Here is an 18,228-nt window from a genome sequence, read left to right as displayed (position 1 = left end):
CCTACCCCCACAGTGATCTAGTCCCACTATTCGGCCAATATGGTCTCCATCTGCAACTGATGATGGGGGTGCCAATGGCGCCGACCCGGGCCACCTGTCATTCAGTCGTGCGTGAGGTCACCGTGAATCAGGAGCGGCTCATGACAAATCACAGCCACAATTTGCTTATTGGAGCAACGCACCCAAACCTATCTACCTTCGTAGCACCCATTCAGGAAGGTACTCTGCTCAGGACAACTCACTCCTTCTGCCCAGGCCGCCCAAGGGCAGCTCCTTCGCTGGGAGTCCTGCACCACTGGCCGCTGGGCAGTCAGTGAGGCAGTCGAGCTCTCTGCATGGGTGTCTGAAAACGGCCTGGGCCTCACCATCCTCCCTCTGTGCCCTAGAAACTTCCTCCCCAGATGCTGGTACGTTTAAGGCCCATGAGCCAATTTCAGATGTTTTCTGGTATCACAGATTTTCCAGGAAACCTGGAAAAGAGATCCCAGGGAGGCCTTCCCCCTGCTGCCCTCCCATCTCCTAGACCTCCCAGGTTTGCGTTTAGTAGAGGCAGTAAAGCAAACCCCCTTCCCCCAGATAAAAACGAACTCTGGGGCTGTCAACTACTTGGAAAGATATACATATATGTAGTTGGGTTCTAACCCGTGGTGATTTGACACAAGTCACTTATCCCACTCCCACTCCCTGACTGATTTCCTCTCAAGCCTCCGGTGCGTCCAGACTGCTGGCGGAGGGAGGAGACTCCAGCCCGCACACTGTTTGCAGATGTAATGAGGCTTTAATCAATGTTCTAGGGGACAATTAATGAGGCTGACATGACATTCCATTTGTAGATGTTTAAATAAGCATTTATTCTTTGCGCTGGTGCTCTTCTCGGGTTTTGTAATTCAGACACAAGACATGTCTTTCAGGCCCCAATGTTCTTGGGTAAGCGCCTCCAAACCTTCCAGGCAGCAGGCCTTGCACTGGCGGCAGCTCCTGGATAAACTGGCGGACCAGGAATCTTCCCAGTCATTTTCTCACATGGTTTCCGAGCCTCTTCCACTGACCTTTAGAACGTCAGTGCTATGCCCGCATGTCGGAAATGTTCAGAAAGCCCAGACATTGCAGTGGCATGGTTAGATGCTGTCAGGCCAGTCCAAACTCCCTGCAGCCCATGTGGCAGAGTAGAACTGCCCCACGGGCTTCTCCCAGCTGTGATCTTTACGGAAGCAGATCTCCAGGACTTTCTTCCAGGGCTCCAGTGGGAGGGTTTGAATCACCAACCTTACGGTTGCCCGCTGAGCACTTAACTGCTGTGCCACCAGGGATCCTCCGGTTTTGCATGCTCATTCTCATCTAATGGATCAGCCAGCCCAGGGCCAGGGCCAGGAAAGGAATCATTTAATGTGGGCGGATCCGCAGGGAGCTGGTTCCTGCAAGGCGGGGGTTAAACATAGACCAAGCACCCAGCTTTTCCAGACTGCAGGCTTCTACCCTCCGCCCCCCAGGCCACCCCCTATCCTTTCCCATCCCTGGGCTCTTCAGTTTGTCTGCTATGGCTCTCCAGACTCACAAACCCCCAAGTAAAGGGCTTCTGCAGGTGTGGAGGCTGGCACGTCCCAGATTAATGGGCCAGGTGTCAAGCTGGAGGTTTCTCCTGCCTCACGTGGCTGCAGGGGCTGACAACCCAGACTGGCAGGTCAGGCTGCAGGCTCAGAGGGCTGTAAGAAGGGATGACTCTGGTCAGAAGGCAGGCTGCTGGCTCAGGTTCCAAGAACCAGAAGTCAGGTGATGATGCAGGATACAGAGCATTTATAGATATGAATATTCATATATATAAATTCATATATATATGAATTTGACAATAGCAATGCAATATCCATATAGATGTGTAATTGATATAGAAACTCCCCTTCCTTGAGCAAAGTGGGGAATGAGTGTGACTTGAACAAGGCATTAAGGGAGGGGAGGCAGGTAAGTGTGGTGATTGGAGCCACACCCTTTAGTCAAGCAGTGTTTTAAAACACAAGGAGGCTTCTAAAATCTGGGGAAAGTTTTAATGAAAAGATATTGAAGTTTTCCCATGAATTTTTTGAAGCCCCCTCACGTCCCCGCCCTAGACCTCCCTGGGCAGAGAGGCTAGGATTGGCAACGCATCAGAAATAGAGGATAATTACATCAGATGACAAATCGGGAGACCGTTACCTAATTACAGAACTGGCAAGCCCCAGAGAAATCATGACCCAGTCAATTCAGCAAATAACCTTAGTCATCACCACTTCCGTGCATCTTATTTGCATTAGCAGCAGGTTGTCGGATCCCTGAGGTTGACCACCAGCACCCAGTTGCATAGTTTCACCCAGTCATGGTGTGGCTGTCCCAGACTATGGCTGGAAGGGCCATATTCATAGAGACAGCAGGCACAACATTCACCGGACAGTTGTTGAGTGAACGACGCCGTCCGTGTTGGCTCAGGGTGGAATAACAGATGTTTCCCATGAGACGAGCTGAAATGCCAGCCCCTGTAAGATCGTAACAATTTCCTCTGGATGCCTGAGCACCTGTCCCCAGCTCTGAACTAGCTCTTCCTACACTTTCATCCATCTTCCCTGGTCTCTCCCTCAAGGAGCCCTAGTGGCTTAAGTGGGTTGCACTTGGGCTGCGAATCCGTGTGAGCAGTTCAAACCTCCAGCCCCTCCTAGGGAGAAAGATGAGTCTTTCTACTCCCATAAAGAGGGACTGTGTCGGCCACCCGCAGAGGCGGTTCTCCTCTGGCCTTTAGGGTCTCTGTGAGTCAGGATCAACTCGGTGACAATAAGGGTCTTGCCATTTGTTTTGTGTTTTGTAGCCTTGCCTCTAGTCTCCCGGCTTCTCAGAGAGAGAGAGATCCCATGTGTCCCAGCATCCACTCTGTGGAAACCTGTCCAAGGAGTGACCAGATGGGGAGATGAGGGCCTGCCCCGGAGGCTGTAGGGCACATGCGGTGGGCAATATAGATTATAGATGGTCCTGGGTAGAAAGAATCCAGTGATCCTCATTAAGCTAATCACCGACGACGACGAGATGTTGCCGTTGAAGGGACTGCAGCTGTGCGTCAGCGTAGGCCTGTGCTCTGCGGAACCTTCAATAGGAGTGAGGCACCGGGCCTTCTCCCTGGTACACTTGAACTTCTAAGCTTTGGGCTAGCTGCTAAGCACATTCACCCTTTGCCCTGCCGTAGGAACCCATCCCGGGAACCGGTCACTCCTAATATAATCATTTGTTTGAAACAAAAAGACATAAAATGTTTGCCATCAAGTAGACTCCGACGTGGGTGAGAGGACAGCCATGCTTCCTAAGGTTTTCCACGGCTGGTTCTTTAGGAAGGAGTTTGCCAGGCTGTTCTTTTGCAGTGCCTCTCGGTGGACTTGAATTGGCAGCCGTTTGCCCCACGTCGTCAGGGGAGACCAGTCCTGCTTGGGAAAGCTGAGGGTCAGCGAAAAGAGAGGCAGGCCCTCCACAAGGCGGGTGGACACGGCTGCAACAATCAACCCAAGCATACGGGCGGTCGGCGAGGATGGGGCGATCGGCAAGGATGGCGTGGCACCGGGCAGCGAGCCACCCCATTGGAACCGACTGGGCGGGTCCATGTGATCATTCTAACACAGACTGTGCGCAGGCGAACATTGCCCCTTGAGCTCATGTGGGGGCTTGCCCAAGACCATGCAGAGCCAAGGTCCTAGCGGGGAGTTCTCACTCCCTGCCCAGTGCTGAGAGCTGAGAGTGTGTGGTGATAAGCAAGGACCCTCTTGCTGAGACTGTCTCGGGTGGGGGTGGGGGGGTGGGATGCGCTGTGCCTCAGGCAATGCGCCACTTCCTGGGATGGGGGGCTACCACGCCCTCCGTGCTCTAGCCTACCAGATCCAGGTAACGTGTCATCATGCTTTCGTTTGCCCATTTTCTCCCCAAACTGCGTGTGGGTTTTATATAGGTATGTGCGTAAACCTTTTAGTTAAAACATCTGCTCGGAAAATAGAAACCATAAAACCTGCGCTTAATATAGCCTACTCCAGGTGCTGCGTTAAACGTTACACAGGAATGAGTGCATGAACAACGTCATCTGGGGAATTTGACCAACTCACTCCACTCACTGCCATCGAATCGATGCCCACTCACAGCGACCCCGTGGGACTGGGTGGAATGGCCCCTGGGGGTTTCTGAGACGGCCACTCTTTAGGGAATAAAAAGCCTCATTTTTTTCCCCACGGAGTGGCTGCTGGTTTTGAACTGCTAGTCTTGTGGTTGGCAGCCCAATGAGTTACCCACTGTGCCATCAGGGCACTCACTGGGCCACCAGTTGGTCTTTGACCAACAGAGACCCCACCCCTCCCCCCAACCCCCAGCCCCACCCCGAGTCTTTTAAGTCAGGATTTCAAGGACTTCCCAAGGGTGTATTTTTCCCGCCTGGCTTCCCACAGGATCTCATGTGAATGACATGTGACCACCTGTGTCCCTTCCCTCAGATGACTCGTCCACAATCAGAGTGTCCTCAAGTGGATGCTTCGTAGAGACTCTGCAAGTCAACCTCCTCCAGGCTGCTCTCCAAGACCCCCTGTGTGGGCTTTGACCACCCAGCTCTTGGTTAGCGGCCCAGCACTTAAGCTCGTGCATCACCAGGGCTCCTTGGTCATTCCAGCTGCGATCCATCAGAGCATCCACACCCACACTCATCCTGGAGAGCGTGGCTTTGTCCTGGGGAGGGGATGGTGAAATGCAAGGAGGCGGTGAGTCTGCTCTGCCCCCCATCTGACCTAGCACGAGGTGTTCACTTCAGGCTGCTGCACAAACTTACGCAGGTGGGCAGGTGACAGAGGGCTCCTGCCTTGTCCCTCATGCACAGAAGAAGCAGAGGCTCAGAGATGCTCGCAGACCTGCCCAAGGTCACACAGTCACCTGGTGGCAGAGCGGTCACTAGAACCCAGCCTTCTGGGGCCCCCAGTTAGAAGGGCCTTGCTCTCCAGGATGCCCAAGGAGCAGGGAGAAGCTGGAGATGGGTCTATGGGATTCTCTTACAAAGTTAAAAAAAGAGAAAGATTTAAGCAACAGTCAAGAAGAGGGGAGGGGAGACGCCTGGGAAGAATGTTTGCTTACTGCAGGAGTGGGCCCTGTTTTTATACTCACCTCTTCAAAGAAGATTTGTTTAATTCTTCCCGAAGGGATTTTCCCTGTACTTTGAATTCCCTCAACATTACACACAGTCTGTTCCACACATAATTACCAATGGTTTCAGCAGCCTGGGGTTTTTTTCCCCCCCTCTTCTGTCTCCCAGCCAGCTCCATCCTTGAAGTTCCCAGCCCCTCGGGGGCTGCTCTCAGGCTTGTTCTCATCCATGCCTCCTCCTCCCCTGCCCACACCACATCCTGGAGCCTGCCATGTCCCCAGCAGGATTCCCGCAGAACCTCCTTCAGGATGTGTGCCCTCCCCAAGATCCATAGTGCTATTCCCAACCGAGACACCAAACTCACTGCTCGCTGGGGCAGTTCCGACTCATAGCGACCTTGGAGGATGAGGGAGAGCTGCCTCTGTGGGGTTCCCAGGCTGTGAATCCTTATGGAAGCAGAAAGCCTCATCCTTCTCCCTTGAAGCATCTGGTGATTTTGAACTGCTGACCTTGTGGTTTGAGGCTCAACGTGAAACCCAGGACCCCACCAGGGCTCCTGCACGAGTACTGTTACTCATGTCCTATCGATGTGTGTCTCCTAGGCTCACAATGAGGCTGAGTTGACCAGACAGCCACGGGTTTGATGTGAGTTTGGTCTTCCATTGCGCTGAGTCCCTGGGCTGACTTGACCGCCTTTCAGAGAAAACTCCCTGTCATGGCTATTGATGGAGCATCAGCCAGATTATCTGTGAAATCGGGCTTGGCTGTCCTGGTTACACTTCTTGTAGCATTCCTTTAATCGGCATTTAACATTTAAGGCACGAGATGCATCGTTATTTAAAAGCGAGACACCCATCCGTATCCAGCCTGGGTTTGCATTCTGGGCTGTGTGTTTCTGCCCCCAGGAAATTCCCCATGAGTTGCCATCATTGGTTAGCATCTGGGACTGGTTGGGACCCTGTGGTGTTGGCTCCCGGGAACAGACCCAGGCCCCTTCATTCTAATTCTCTGCCCAGAATGCAGTGTTGTGTGTGCTTGTGGAGTGTGTGCATGTGTGCTTGCATGATGGACCAGCCTATTCCTGAAATGGCTACATCATATTCTGGTCATTTCCACCAGCCGCTGCTCTGGCAGCTGGGCTGGGGCAGGCCAGGGAGCGGGCACGTGGCAGGGAGCCGGGCAGATTGTCCAGTGTTCTCGCTCTGGCAGAGGCCTCTTGTTCCTTGCCCACCCTCATGTGCACCCCAACACCCACCAAGAAGAAACTTGGCCACCGTCACTGGCGATTGTTTCAGCAGGGAGGGCCCGAGGAGGGCCTCCTGGGCTGGGCCCTGGCTGGGAAATAGATGTGTTGTGGAGGCGATTATAAGCTAAAGCGGCATTTGTAAAGCGAGAGGTCCCCAGACCCCAGGATGCCGCTCCTGAATGTCAAGGATTCCGCACACAGCCCGTGTGTTTACTGAGCGGTAGCAAGATGTGCTCGAGTGGACTTGGTTTGGGAACCAAGCAACCTGGTTTTAAATCGAAGGCAAGCAATGCAGATGTTGCTTCTGCCTCGGGGCCTCTGGTGTTAACGCAGGTGAAGGGGTGACCCTAATGCTCCCTCCCCTGGGTGCCTGGGCGCTGCACATGCTCAATGTCCCCGGCTGCAGAGGGGAAAGGTTGGTGGGTCAAGCCCACCAAAGGTGCCACGGAAGAAAGACCTGTAGAGCTGCCACGTCGACCATCATTTTGGGGTTGCGGTGCGCCGTTTCTTATTTCTCCGCAGTTGCCCGGCAGACCTGCTAATAGAGAATTCTGCGCAGCATGGGGCTGTATTTCACAATCCCAGGTTTCCCACAATCTCCCCGGACTCCTGCCAGACCCAGAATAGCTTTCTAAAGAAAGAGCGCCTTCCTGTGCCCAACTTCGGTGGAGAAGAGGCATCCCGTGCTCCAGGGTGTTCGGGTTGGGGTTTCCCACTCATGCGTGGTGACTGCCAGCCAGATTGTTCCCTCCAGGCCAGCTCAGTGACAGCCCAGTGTGGTTGTGATGGTGAAATGGAGACTGTTCCCAGGGGCAGGCATCTCTCGGGCGTGGCTGGGCCTCCCCTGTTTCTCCGCTGGCACACCGTCCGCTTCCTGGGGCATCTCCTGGGTTCACAGGGTGGGAGTGAGTGGCATTGGATTGCAAGGCGTCACACTCGGCAAGAAGGCACGAGGGAAAAGACAACACAGGACACGAGGTCAGGACCCAAATGGCGCTTCCGTGACAGCTGAGGTCTAGGTGGTTGACAGCTGGCAAAGGGCCGGTCCAGCCTCATGGTGGGTGAGAGGAGCCTCAGTGGTGGCGTGGTTAAGCACTGGACAGCCCACTGAAAGGCTGGCCTTTAGGAAGATGAGGCAGCCTGCTTCTGTAAAGACGTACCGTTTCAGAGCCCCTAGGGAGCAGTGGGGTCCCGCCTGCCCTGTAGGGTCCTTAGGGACTAGAGATCACAGCTCTGAGTATGCTGTTTTCCTGTTAAAATGTGTTTGCATGGGGGGTGGGGTGCTAGGCGGGCAGCTGGTCACGAAGGGGACAGAGGTCGTGGTGGTGATGTGAGCGTATGGACCGTGGAGTGCGAGTCCAGAGAGAGGAGCGAGAGCCCAGAAGAGCCCCCCTCCACCCTGGCCCTGAAGCCTCTGCCAGACTCTCTGCCCCCAGTGGGTCAGCCGGGGCAGTGAATTCGACCGCAAGCTCTCATCCAGATAAGGATTCCAAGCCAAGCTCCACTCTGCCCGCTTCTGCCTCCTGCCCCGTTGCCAAACCTCTCCCATCTCCCTGGCAAGCTCCTTTGTGCCAGAAGGTATTCCTCTCTCCAGCCTCAATACAGGGTGGGCCCTTGGGTGGAGAATCTAAGAGGGGTGCCAACCACAGGTGGCTGGAAACCAGTGCTCTCCAGTCAGCCTGTGAGGCTATAGGGCCCCAGGTCTGCTGGGCAATGCTGCTACCTTGAGAGGGAAGTGGTGGTAGGGTGCTTTTGTGATGGTCACCTGTGTGCCACCTGGAAATGATGCTGGGGACATCCCTTTGCAGCAGGCCCCATGACAGGGCAGGGCCAGACCCAGCACCCCTAGACCCCAAGCGCCCAGATCAGCCACCTAAGACTGTGCCCGTTGAGGAAGATTTTTATTTTTTGTTTTGTTTTGGTTCCCGGGTTACAAATTTATTTGATAAACCTTTGCTGTGCACCTCCTATGGGTTGGGCCTGCGTGACTGGCAAGCCCACAGGTGGGTGAGCACACTGTGGTTGGTGGGTGCTGGGGAGCAGCTCCTGGAGGAGGCATCTAAGAGCAGCGTGTGAAAGCCCTTCAGGCTAGAGAGGAGAGCCCCAGGAAGGCAGCAGGACAGCCCCGACGAGGCGGGCACCGGACACCATCCTCTACTGGAATGGAAGGACATTTGCCACTGTCTTTACGGCTCTCTCCCCAGATCTCGGCAAAGTTGCTTTTCAATGAACCATTGGGTCTCGATCTGAAGGTCTCCTGTTCAAAACCCCCAGCAGCTCCACGGGAGAGACACAAGGCTTCCTCCTTCCATCAAGAGTTGCGCTCTTGGACACTCACCCGGGCAGTTCTCCCCTGTCCTGTAGGGTCGCTGTGAGTCAGCATTGGCTCGATGGCAGGGAGGGAGGGAGTCACTTTGGATGAGGGGAGACTAGAGCCCCTTGGCATCACCTTACTGCCATCCATGCACCAGACAGGCCAGTCTCAAACACGCATTGTGTGCCAGGCACTGTTCTAGGCACCAGATCAAGCAGACACAGATCTGGACCCTGCAGAGCTGTGGGGGCTGATGGTGGTCCCAGGACAGCATTCAGGGTTTGATTCCTGGTCAGCGCACCTGATGCACAGCTGCCAGCCGCTGCCCAAGGAGGTGTGTGAGCATCGCTGTGATGCTGGACAGGTTTCAGTGCAGCCTCCAGGCTAAAACAGACTAGGAGGAAAGGCCTGGCGAGCTCCTTCTGGAAAATCAACATATCAACACGCAGTGGATCATGACAGCCAAGCCCGCTGTGCATGGGGTTGCCCTGCGTCAGGGGCCAACTAACAACAGCCACAAACAGAGCTTCTGTTCAGATGGGACCTGGGACACGATCCGTGAGTTAACCACCCGATCGTCCAGTGGGATCAACACCAAGGAGACAATGGATGCTGGCAAGGGGAGCCAGGGGTGATTCCCGTGTCAGTCAGGGTGGGGTGGGAGGCAGAAAGGCCTCCTATTGGAGCAGAGACATGAAGTGCGCCATCTGTGAGCACTGTGGGTGCTCTGGGGGACAAATGGGCCCAGAAGACAGCATATGCAAAGGCCCTATGGAAGGGCTGGGCCTGGCATGTTCAGAAACTGCAGCCAGGAGAGTGGAGCCTGAACAGGGTGGGTGCCAGTGCTGTGAGGTGCGATCCCACACCTGTGCGGGCCATTGTCTGCACGTGGCTTTCCCAGGAGTGTACTGAGGAGGTAGGGTGGCGTGTGGTGCTGGCAAGCTCTGCCCAGAGTAGCCATGCCTCTGTTTGATCACACTGGTGGTCAGGAGAGCCCAGAGGGAGGCAGCTCCTCTGGCCTGAGCTGGACAGTTCCCACTGGCTCCTTCTCCCCTAGTGTGAGCCAGGGGCAGTGGGAGCCACGCTTGCCTGATGCAGAAGAGAAGCAGCCTGGGAGCCTAGCAGCTCCTACTAGGGCCAGGGCCGCCTAGGGCAGCAATTGCTCCTGCACGGATGATTAGACCGTGCCAGCCAGACGCCTCTCAGGCAAGCCTGCCTACCCGCTAGGAACTTGGGGGCCCCTGTGGCAATGGAATCAGGTGGAGAAGCAGCGCTTTCAACCCAAACAAGAAACAGAGCCTGCCACTATGAAAACATCAGCTGCCGGTCTCGGCGTGGAAGGCAAACCTGGCTTCAGGACTGCACAGGGCTACCGAGTTTGAATCCTAATTGCTCACCCTCTCCGCACCCCGCTTTCCCCGCTTGTGAAGCGAGAGACTGACCGCTCCCAGGGCTGAGGCGAGGACAAGACGAGCTAATGGCTGAGGAGTCTCGACCCAGCGAGGACACAGCCGCTCTCATGATGCTTCTAGGGGGACAGTGAGGAGCTAGGGCAGAGGAAGAGTGGGCGCTCTGCCACTGCAGGGTTGGCAGAGAATACTGAATGTGCCCCGGGCTGTCAGAGGGACCAACAAGTCTGCTGGATGTTCCGCCATGCGAGGGGGGCTGGAGAGACTTCATCGCACATACTTTGAACATGTCACCCAGAGAGAGACATCCATCGGAAGAGGTAGCGGGGCAGGGGGGAAGAGGGAGCCCCTGGATGAGGTAGATTGACGGCATGGCTACACTCAGGGGTTCACACACACCAATGCTCACCAGGCTGAGCAGGACAAGCCATCATCTCACCCGGTTGTTTTCTAAAGAATGCTGCGGGCCGGATCCCATTCAAGGGCACTTAGCAACCCCACAGGAAGACGAGTGAGCCTCTGGGAGAGAATTGTCTGACCACCGGGCGGGACACAGAGCCAGTGCACGCCACAAAAGGCCGGGCTTGGGACTAACAAAGAGGAGCATGCCCCCGTTTGATCCTTCGTCATAAACTCTGCAGGAGAGCCTCCATCGCACCCACGCGACAGATAGGAAAACCGAGGCCAAGAGCCGTCAAGTCACTGGGCCAAAGTCACACATCCACCCAGTGGCAAGGCAAACCCAAGAAACCCATCTTACTGCCCTGAGTCCATGCCGACTCGCAGTGACCCTATAGGACAGGGTAGGACTGCCCCTGTGCGTTCCTGAGATGGTCCCGCTTTGCAAGAGTAGAAAGCCCGCCTTTCTCCCGCTGACTGGCTGGTCAGTTCGAACTGCTGACCTGGTGGTTAGCAGCCTGACACGTAACCACTACACCAAGGTCTACCTAATTCCAGAACTTGGCATCCTCTCGCTCCCTGGAGCCCCAGGCCCTGTCCCATGAAGTCAGCAACCCAATGCCACCAGCCACTGCACAGGAGACAGACCAGGCTTCCTGCCCCCATGGAGAGTTACAGTCTGGGAGACCCACGAGGACAGTGCTACCCTGTCCTGTAGGCTTGCTATGAATTGGCATCGACTCCCGGGCCAGGAGTTTTATGGATAGAGAGAGGCTACCCTGGTGACACAAACATTAAGTGCCTGACTGTTAGCCGAAAGATGGGCACTTCAGACACAGGGGGGACTCGAAAGAAAGGCTTGGCTTCTGAAGAATCAGCCATGAAGTACAGTTCTACCCTGAGGATATGAGGGTCACTACGGTCGGGAACCTACTGGATGGCAGCCCGTTGGTTTGAGTGAAGACAGGCTGAACCACAGCTGAACCACAGCCCTGTACCGTGCATCTTACACATGTCGTGCTCAGGTCCCCAGGGCCCCTGCCTTCCAGGAACAACACAGCAGGATGAGTGCAGCCTGGGAAACACAAGATGATGGAAACGGGTCATGTGCAGCCTCGGAAGAAAGGCCTGGTGATCTACTTGTACTTCTGAAAATGAGCTATTGAGAATCTGATGGGGCACAGTCTCCTCCGCCCCCAGCCCACATGGGTCAACATGAGACAGAGTAGACTTGACTGGCACCCAGCTTGGTTTCAATGGGACCAGAGTCGAATCCCCTTGGGACAAAGGAGGGCAGCCAAGGGAAGCAGAAAGAGACAGGAGAGGCTGTGCCTACAGCTCTTGTGTCTGGAGTCAGCCTAATCCCAGGAGGGAACTCACCAGAGAGTGGACGCTGCTACCTGAAGGCCTGGGGTCAGCCAGAGGGATGCTCCCAAGGCCGAGAGGACAGCATGCTCACAGCTTGCACCAAGGCAGAGAGGGACTCAGGAGATCCAGCAGCCTGCCCGGGTTGGAGACTGGGCCGTGTTTAGTGAATTGCAGGGAGGTGCTCAGCCCCCCCCCCCCAAAACCTCATGGAAGGTGGATGATAAAGATGTATAGCATTCACCTTCCTCTTAAAGAGCTGCTAACTTTAAAGAAACAAATCGCCGCAGGCATCGTGGTGGCTGTAACAAAATGCACTCCCTTTCAGACCTGCTTGGGCAGACAGAGTGGCCGTGTGGGTGCCCACGTGCTGCCTCCTGCCTTGTTGGTGACGAGTCTTATCCCCCCCACATACACACACACAGACACATTGATTTATGCAGAGAACCGCCAGCCGTGTGGCCGTGACCTACTTTCCTTCCACAGAACAGTATCCAGGGCTGCGCAGGGCCACCCCACTCACAGAGCACACAAGCCGAAGTGGGGAAGCATATGCGCAGGGGGTGTCTCTTGACAATCTGTTTTACCAATAAAATAAAATAGAAGTGTGTGAGAGACAGGGTGTGTGCATGCCCCACTCAGATGAGCTGGCATTCACCGGACGGCGGTGGACATGTGCTGCCATGAGCAGGAAGGGCCACTCTTCTTGAAGAAACAGCCCCTCAAGGCACTGCCCACGGGCACGCGTGACCCTCATCCAGCCACGCTGACTCCAGCCCAACACGAGCACGTGGTAAAGAAGTCCAGAGACTTTCTGAGAGCAGGCCTGAGCGAATGGTTGCTGGGCTGCTTGCGTCCCAGCATTCTGTGGTCCCATGCACACGTGTGTGCGTGCCTCTCTCTCTCTCTCTCTCTCTCTCTCTCTCTCTCTCACACACACACACACACACACACACACACACACACACCAACAGCAACCCAGACCCCCAGGGAATATCAAGTCAATTACGACTCAGCAACCCTATAGAACAGAGTAGACGTGTACCATGGAGTTGCCAAGACCCTGGTGGCAGAGTGGGTAATGTGTTGGGCTGCTAACCGAAAGGTCAGCAGTTCAAAACCACCAGCTGCTCCCTGGGAGAAAGACCTGGCTTTCTGCTCCAGTAAAGAGTTACAGCCTGGGAAACACGCAGAGGCGGCTCTACCATGTCCTCTGGAATTGACCTGATGGCAGTGAGGATTTTCGGTTTGGTTTCATCTTGACTGAGTGGATGCTGCAGCTCTCTCCCTGTCCCTCGAAGCCCAACCTTAGCCACTGTGCCAATCCCACAGACCCAATAACTAAAACCAGTCGCTGCCAAGGAAGCCCCAACACATTGAACCTACGGGTGTCAGAGTAGAACTGTGCTTGTGGAGTGGGCGATGACTGGTTTTCCAGAAGTCGTTTGCCAGGCCTTTCTTCTGAGGCTCCTCTGAGTGGACTCAAATCTCCAACTTGAGCAGTTGAGCATGTTAACTCTTTGTGACATTCAGGGACTCTTTCAAACTCTCTTCTAATAGATGATAGATAGACAAATTGGATAGAGAGATAGATGATATATGTTGAAGAGAGAGAGAGAGAGAAATCTAGATCCAGATCTACATATGAGAAGACTTCAAAAAATCATGGGAAAATGGAGTTAAAAGATACAGGAAGTTTTCTGTGAACTTTTTGAAATTGTGTGTGTGTGTTGTGTGTGTGTGTTGTGTGTGTGTCAATGTTGAAGTCAGTGGCCTAAAGTGTCATTTCCGCTCTGAAATTCTAGCCTGAGTCTGATAATGTGACTCAGGGCACTGGGTCAGGCGGTAGACTTCATGAGACAGTTACCCACCGGGGTGCAGCAGTGCACGTGCAGCGTCTCTGGTGAGCAGCCCCCGGGAAGTGACGTGAGAGTCGTGCTGCGCCGCACATGGCCAGAGCAGCCTTTGTGGAGGGAGTGGGGAGAGGAAGGATTGCACAGGATCGACTGAAAACTAGACTCCTTGAAGGTTAGGCGTGGGAGGGGCCCCTGGGCATCACCGAGTGTAGCTCTTTAAATTAGGAACCCAGATCCCAAGGGAACACAGGCTATCCAGATGTGCACAGGCCCCGAGGCTCATAAAGGAGCCCAATTCCAGATCCTTCGCTTCTGTCTGGGAGCCCTGGGGTGCAGTGGTTATGTGGTGCACCTTGAACCACAGAGGTGGCAGTCCCAAAGCACCAGCTACTCCTCGGGAGAAAGACAGGGCTTTCTGCTCCTGTAAAGGGTGACAGGTCTACCCTGTGCTAGAGGGTCACTGTGAGTCGGAATCACCTCAATGGCCGCAAGTTTAGATTTTGGTATGCTTGAATGCATTCCTCCGGTCGGCCAGGATGACCCTCCACCACCTCCCCCTTCTCAGCATCCTTTGCAGAACTCACCAATGAAAGACATGCCTGGGGTGCAGGACCCCAAGGGTGCAAGCTGCCTGGCACCAAATACAGGGCCATTTTCCAAATGCTGAGCTCCTTCCCAAGGGAGACGTCTCCTAGCGCAGCGGGAAGGGCGGTCAGTGGAAATCGCTGAGACACAGCTCCTTGCCTCGATCCATCTACCTCATCCTCCTTCTGCGCCTTCCGTTCACCTTCAGAAGTACCTCAGTGGCCACAGAGCTGCATTATCGCAGGCCTATTTGAAGTGGAAAATGATGTCAGGCTTTCTCCACCGAAAGTTAGTCTGATTTGGCTGATGGGTTTGCCCAAGAGGACTGGCTGTGCCTCGGAGCTGATAGGTTGGGTGTTTTACGTAAATCGAATGAACTAAGATTACAGCCCAAGGTTCTGGTTGGTGAAAACATATTGAAGGCGCAGGAACAAAAGGAATTGTGTTTCTGTGCTGTTTAAGAATGTATGAGGTGGTCGGTCGCCTTTGAAATTTATTTTGGTGGTGTTAGCAAAACAGGCCGCCCAGGTGGAGTGGGCAGCATGGTAGTGACCTTCAGTATTAGAATGGAGAAACAGAGCATAGCTGTGGGTGAGAAGACCTAAAGGGTTTGAGTGGCAGAGCTGGGTGAACCCAGGACTCCTGACTCCTGCTGAGCCAGCCACTCTGCCCTGCCCTTTCATGACTCATCCCCTTGTTTGGGGGCAAACGCCATGACTGGGGATTTGCTGAGAGATGCTAGCAGAGAGGGGACTCGCGTTCCGAATGACATGGAAGTGGGGCATGAGCCCACTGTGTTAGTCTGGGTTGGCTAGAGAAGTGAATCCAGGCCACTCATAGATGTGTAAGACAGAGCTTTATATCGAAGAGTAATTGTATATTGAGGAAAACATCCAGTCTAGTCCTGATCAAGTCCATAGCCCGATATTAGCCCCTATGTCAGATATCAGTCTGTAAATTTCTCTTTGGACTCACGAAACACACTCCATGACACAGAGTGCCAGAAGATCAAAGGATAGTGGGTGGAACATCTTGTGGATCCAGTGGCGGTGGAAGCATCTCAGCGCTGGCATGGGTCTCCCTCTGGCTCCTCCAGCTCAAAGGTTCTGGCTGCCATCAGCACCTAGGAGGAGCTGGCTAGGAACAGAAGCTTCTAGACCTGAGAAATAATGAGATCGAGGCCAATGCCAGCACCCTGACCACAGTGACCAAGGGAACCTGTCAGGTCCAAGTGCACATCAGGGTCGGTGCCTTGAGACCAGTAGAGGTGGTCCCATTTAACAGAATGATGGTTCCAAATCAGGTAGGAGACTGTAGCGACTGCCCTAGGGATTGCAAACAAGGTCCAGATGCTGAGGTGCACAAGCAGGGCCCATGGGACAACCTGAGCCACAGATGTCTTGCTTTACCCTCTGGCCCTGGTCTGGTCTTCTCCAGGCAGTGGGCCCACAGGAATACCACTCTCCCCAGACCACCACACGCCAGCTAGCCAACCAAGTCTAGATGCGCTGGACTACCCTCTCCAAAGGACTCCAAGTCCCACAGTCATCGGCTTGGACAAGTATGTGGGAAAGACAGGCCTTACCTGCTGATGCCCTGCCCACAACCCTGATACCAAGAAACCACCCAACAGCATCTCCACCCGCTTTGGAGAAGTACCTGTGCACCTTGGCTGGCCTTTGACCTCCTACTGGCTCATCTGCTCAGCTTTTCCCTCCTAGAGTCTCAACTCTTTGGGGATCACAGTCTCCTATCTTAGTGGGTGAGAGCCTCTGGGCCCACCTGGCTAGGCTGCTATGCCCTTTTCACCGCATCTCAGCGAACAAAGACCAGGGCCCCAGGGATCCCGTGGCGTTCTCTCTGATCACTGGCTCCACTGTCGTGGAGTGTCTGCCTGTGTCAGGCAATGTACCAGGCAGGGCACAATCCACACAGCCCCCTAAGCCGGTGATGCTGTTGCACATTTTGCAGAGGACGACGTCTCACCACAAGGGAGTGGCAGGGCCCTGGCCCGTGGGGCCATTGTCAGAGACTCCATGGCTGGCTCTGGAAAGAACATTGCTAGACTTCCAGGGAACTAGTTGGAGCCATGCCCTGGGTTTTCCTGAGACCCCTTCTGAGAGCTTGTGGTTCCTGAATCAGAAGGGATGGCCACCTGGGAAGTGAGCTATGCTCACGGGCAGTTAGCACAGAACCTGACCGGCGTGAAGCCAGGAGAATGCAAATCCAGGAGATTTTAAACAGGATCATGTATCAGCAGTTCCCCCCACCCCCACCCCCCATCTCTTTAGGACAGATTTCCCTTGTTCAGCTCATCTAGAGGTGGAGGCCTTTGCACGATCCCCACCATCCACACAGTGTGTGACAGCCCTCGTGACCCACCCGCCCACATTGTTTCCTTGGCAGGCACGGTGATCCCTGGTTTGCAGCAGAGAAAGCAGAGGCTTAGATAGAGGTCTGGCATCCCGGAACACGTGAATGAGGAAGTGGCTGAGTCGGCTGGAGGCAACTTCCCCTGAGAGCACAGCCCAGTCGAAGCCTTCAAATGACCAGCTCCTGGTTTTGCCACCAGAGTGAGTGGTGCTGATGAGATGCAAGGGGCAGCAAATGGGGGACCAGTGGGTAGGACCCCGTGTCACCTCCCTTTCACCTGGCCGATCCCTGGCATCAGCTTCCACCCAGGAGAGACAGTCTCCCCAGAGCAGCTCTGAGACCACGGCTTCATAGGTGCTGGAGCAGGTTGTGTTGGATGAGTGGAATCTGCACCCATGGCTGGGAGCAGCTTTTGACTAGGTATTAGACAGTGGTTCTCAACCTTCCTCATGCCATGACCCTTTCATACAGTTTTTCATGTGGTAGTGACCTCCAACCATAACATTATTTTCATTGCTACTTCATCACCATCATTTTGCTACTGTGATGAATCGGGCGATGCTGTGAAAGGGTTGTTCGACCTCCAAAGGGGTCGGGACCCACAGGTTGAGAACCACTGTCTTAGGCAGATGTGGAGGTGATCCCAGTAAAAGAGTTGCTGAAAGGCCAGTCAGTCTGTGCATTGGACCTTCATGAAATCAATCTAGGTCCCACATGGGATGCAGAAAAGGGGCAGAAATCCATGTGACCATCCTTGGCTCCCTGGAGCAGCCCCCATATGCATCCCAAGAATGGGGTCTTTGTGGTCTGGAAAGGCCCTCCAGGACCTATCCACTGACAGCAATTCAATTCCAACCCACAGCAGCCCTAGAAGACAGAGTAGAACTGCTCCCTAGGGCAGCAGTTCTCAACCTGTGGATTATGACCCCTTTGGGGGTCACATGACCCTTTCACAGGGATTGCCTAAGACCATCAGAAAATGCATATTTCCCATGGTCTTAGGAACCGAGACACAGCTCCTCTCTCTGTCTCCAGGTGGGTCCACCCACATGCAGATACACCCACAGACGAGTACCTGGCATGAATACTGTTACCCATGCTACACCGTGCTTCAAGACAAAGTGTCACTTGTCATTAGAAATAAATATTTTACAACATATAATTACATATCATTTTTGTGACTCATCACTGTTTTCATTATGCTCAATTTGTAATAATGCAAATACATCCTGCATATCAGATATTTACATTATAGTTCATCACAGTAGCAAAATTACTGTGATAAAGTAGCAACGAAAATAATTTTATGATGTGGGGTCACCACCAGATGAGGAACTGTATTAATGGGTCTTGGCATCAGGAAGGTTGAGGACCACTGCCCTAGGGAAGTCTTTCCTGGACCAAAGAGTCTTCTTCAGAGGAGCTAGTGGGTTTGAACTACCAACCTTGTGGTTAGCTGCCTGGTGCTTATCCTCCTGCACCACCACCGCTCCTTGCCTCAAGGGCGTCTGATCCAAATTCCGACCAAAGACTAGAAGAATCTCATTCCATCCTTGGGA

General features: G+C 54.2%; 1 protein-coding gene across 2 annotated transcripts in view; it reads left to right on the top strand.

Moving 5' to 3' along the window:
- The window catches only part of ASIC2 (acid sensing ion channel subunit 2), a 1,177,580-nt gene that overhangs the window by 943,560 nt on the left and 215,792 nt on the right, over nucleotides 1-18,228 (top strand). The window lies entirely within an intron of this gene.

Source organism: Tenrec ecaudatus, chromosome 10 (genome assembly GCF_050624435.1).
Source record: "Tenrec ecaudatus isolate mTenEca1 chromosome 10, mTenEca1.hap1, whole genome shotgun sequence".
Classification (NCBI taxonomy): Eukaryota; Metazoa; Chordata; class Mammalia; order Afrosoricida; family Tenrecidae; genus Tenrec; species Tenrec ecaudatus.
This window is presented reverse-complemented; position numbering and strand designations above follow the sequence as displayed.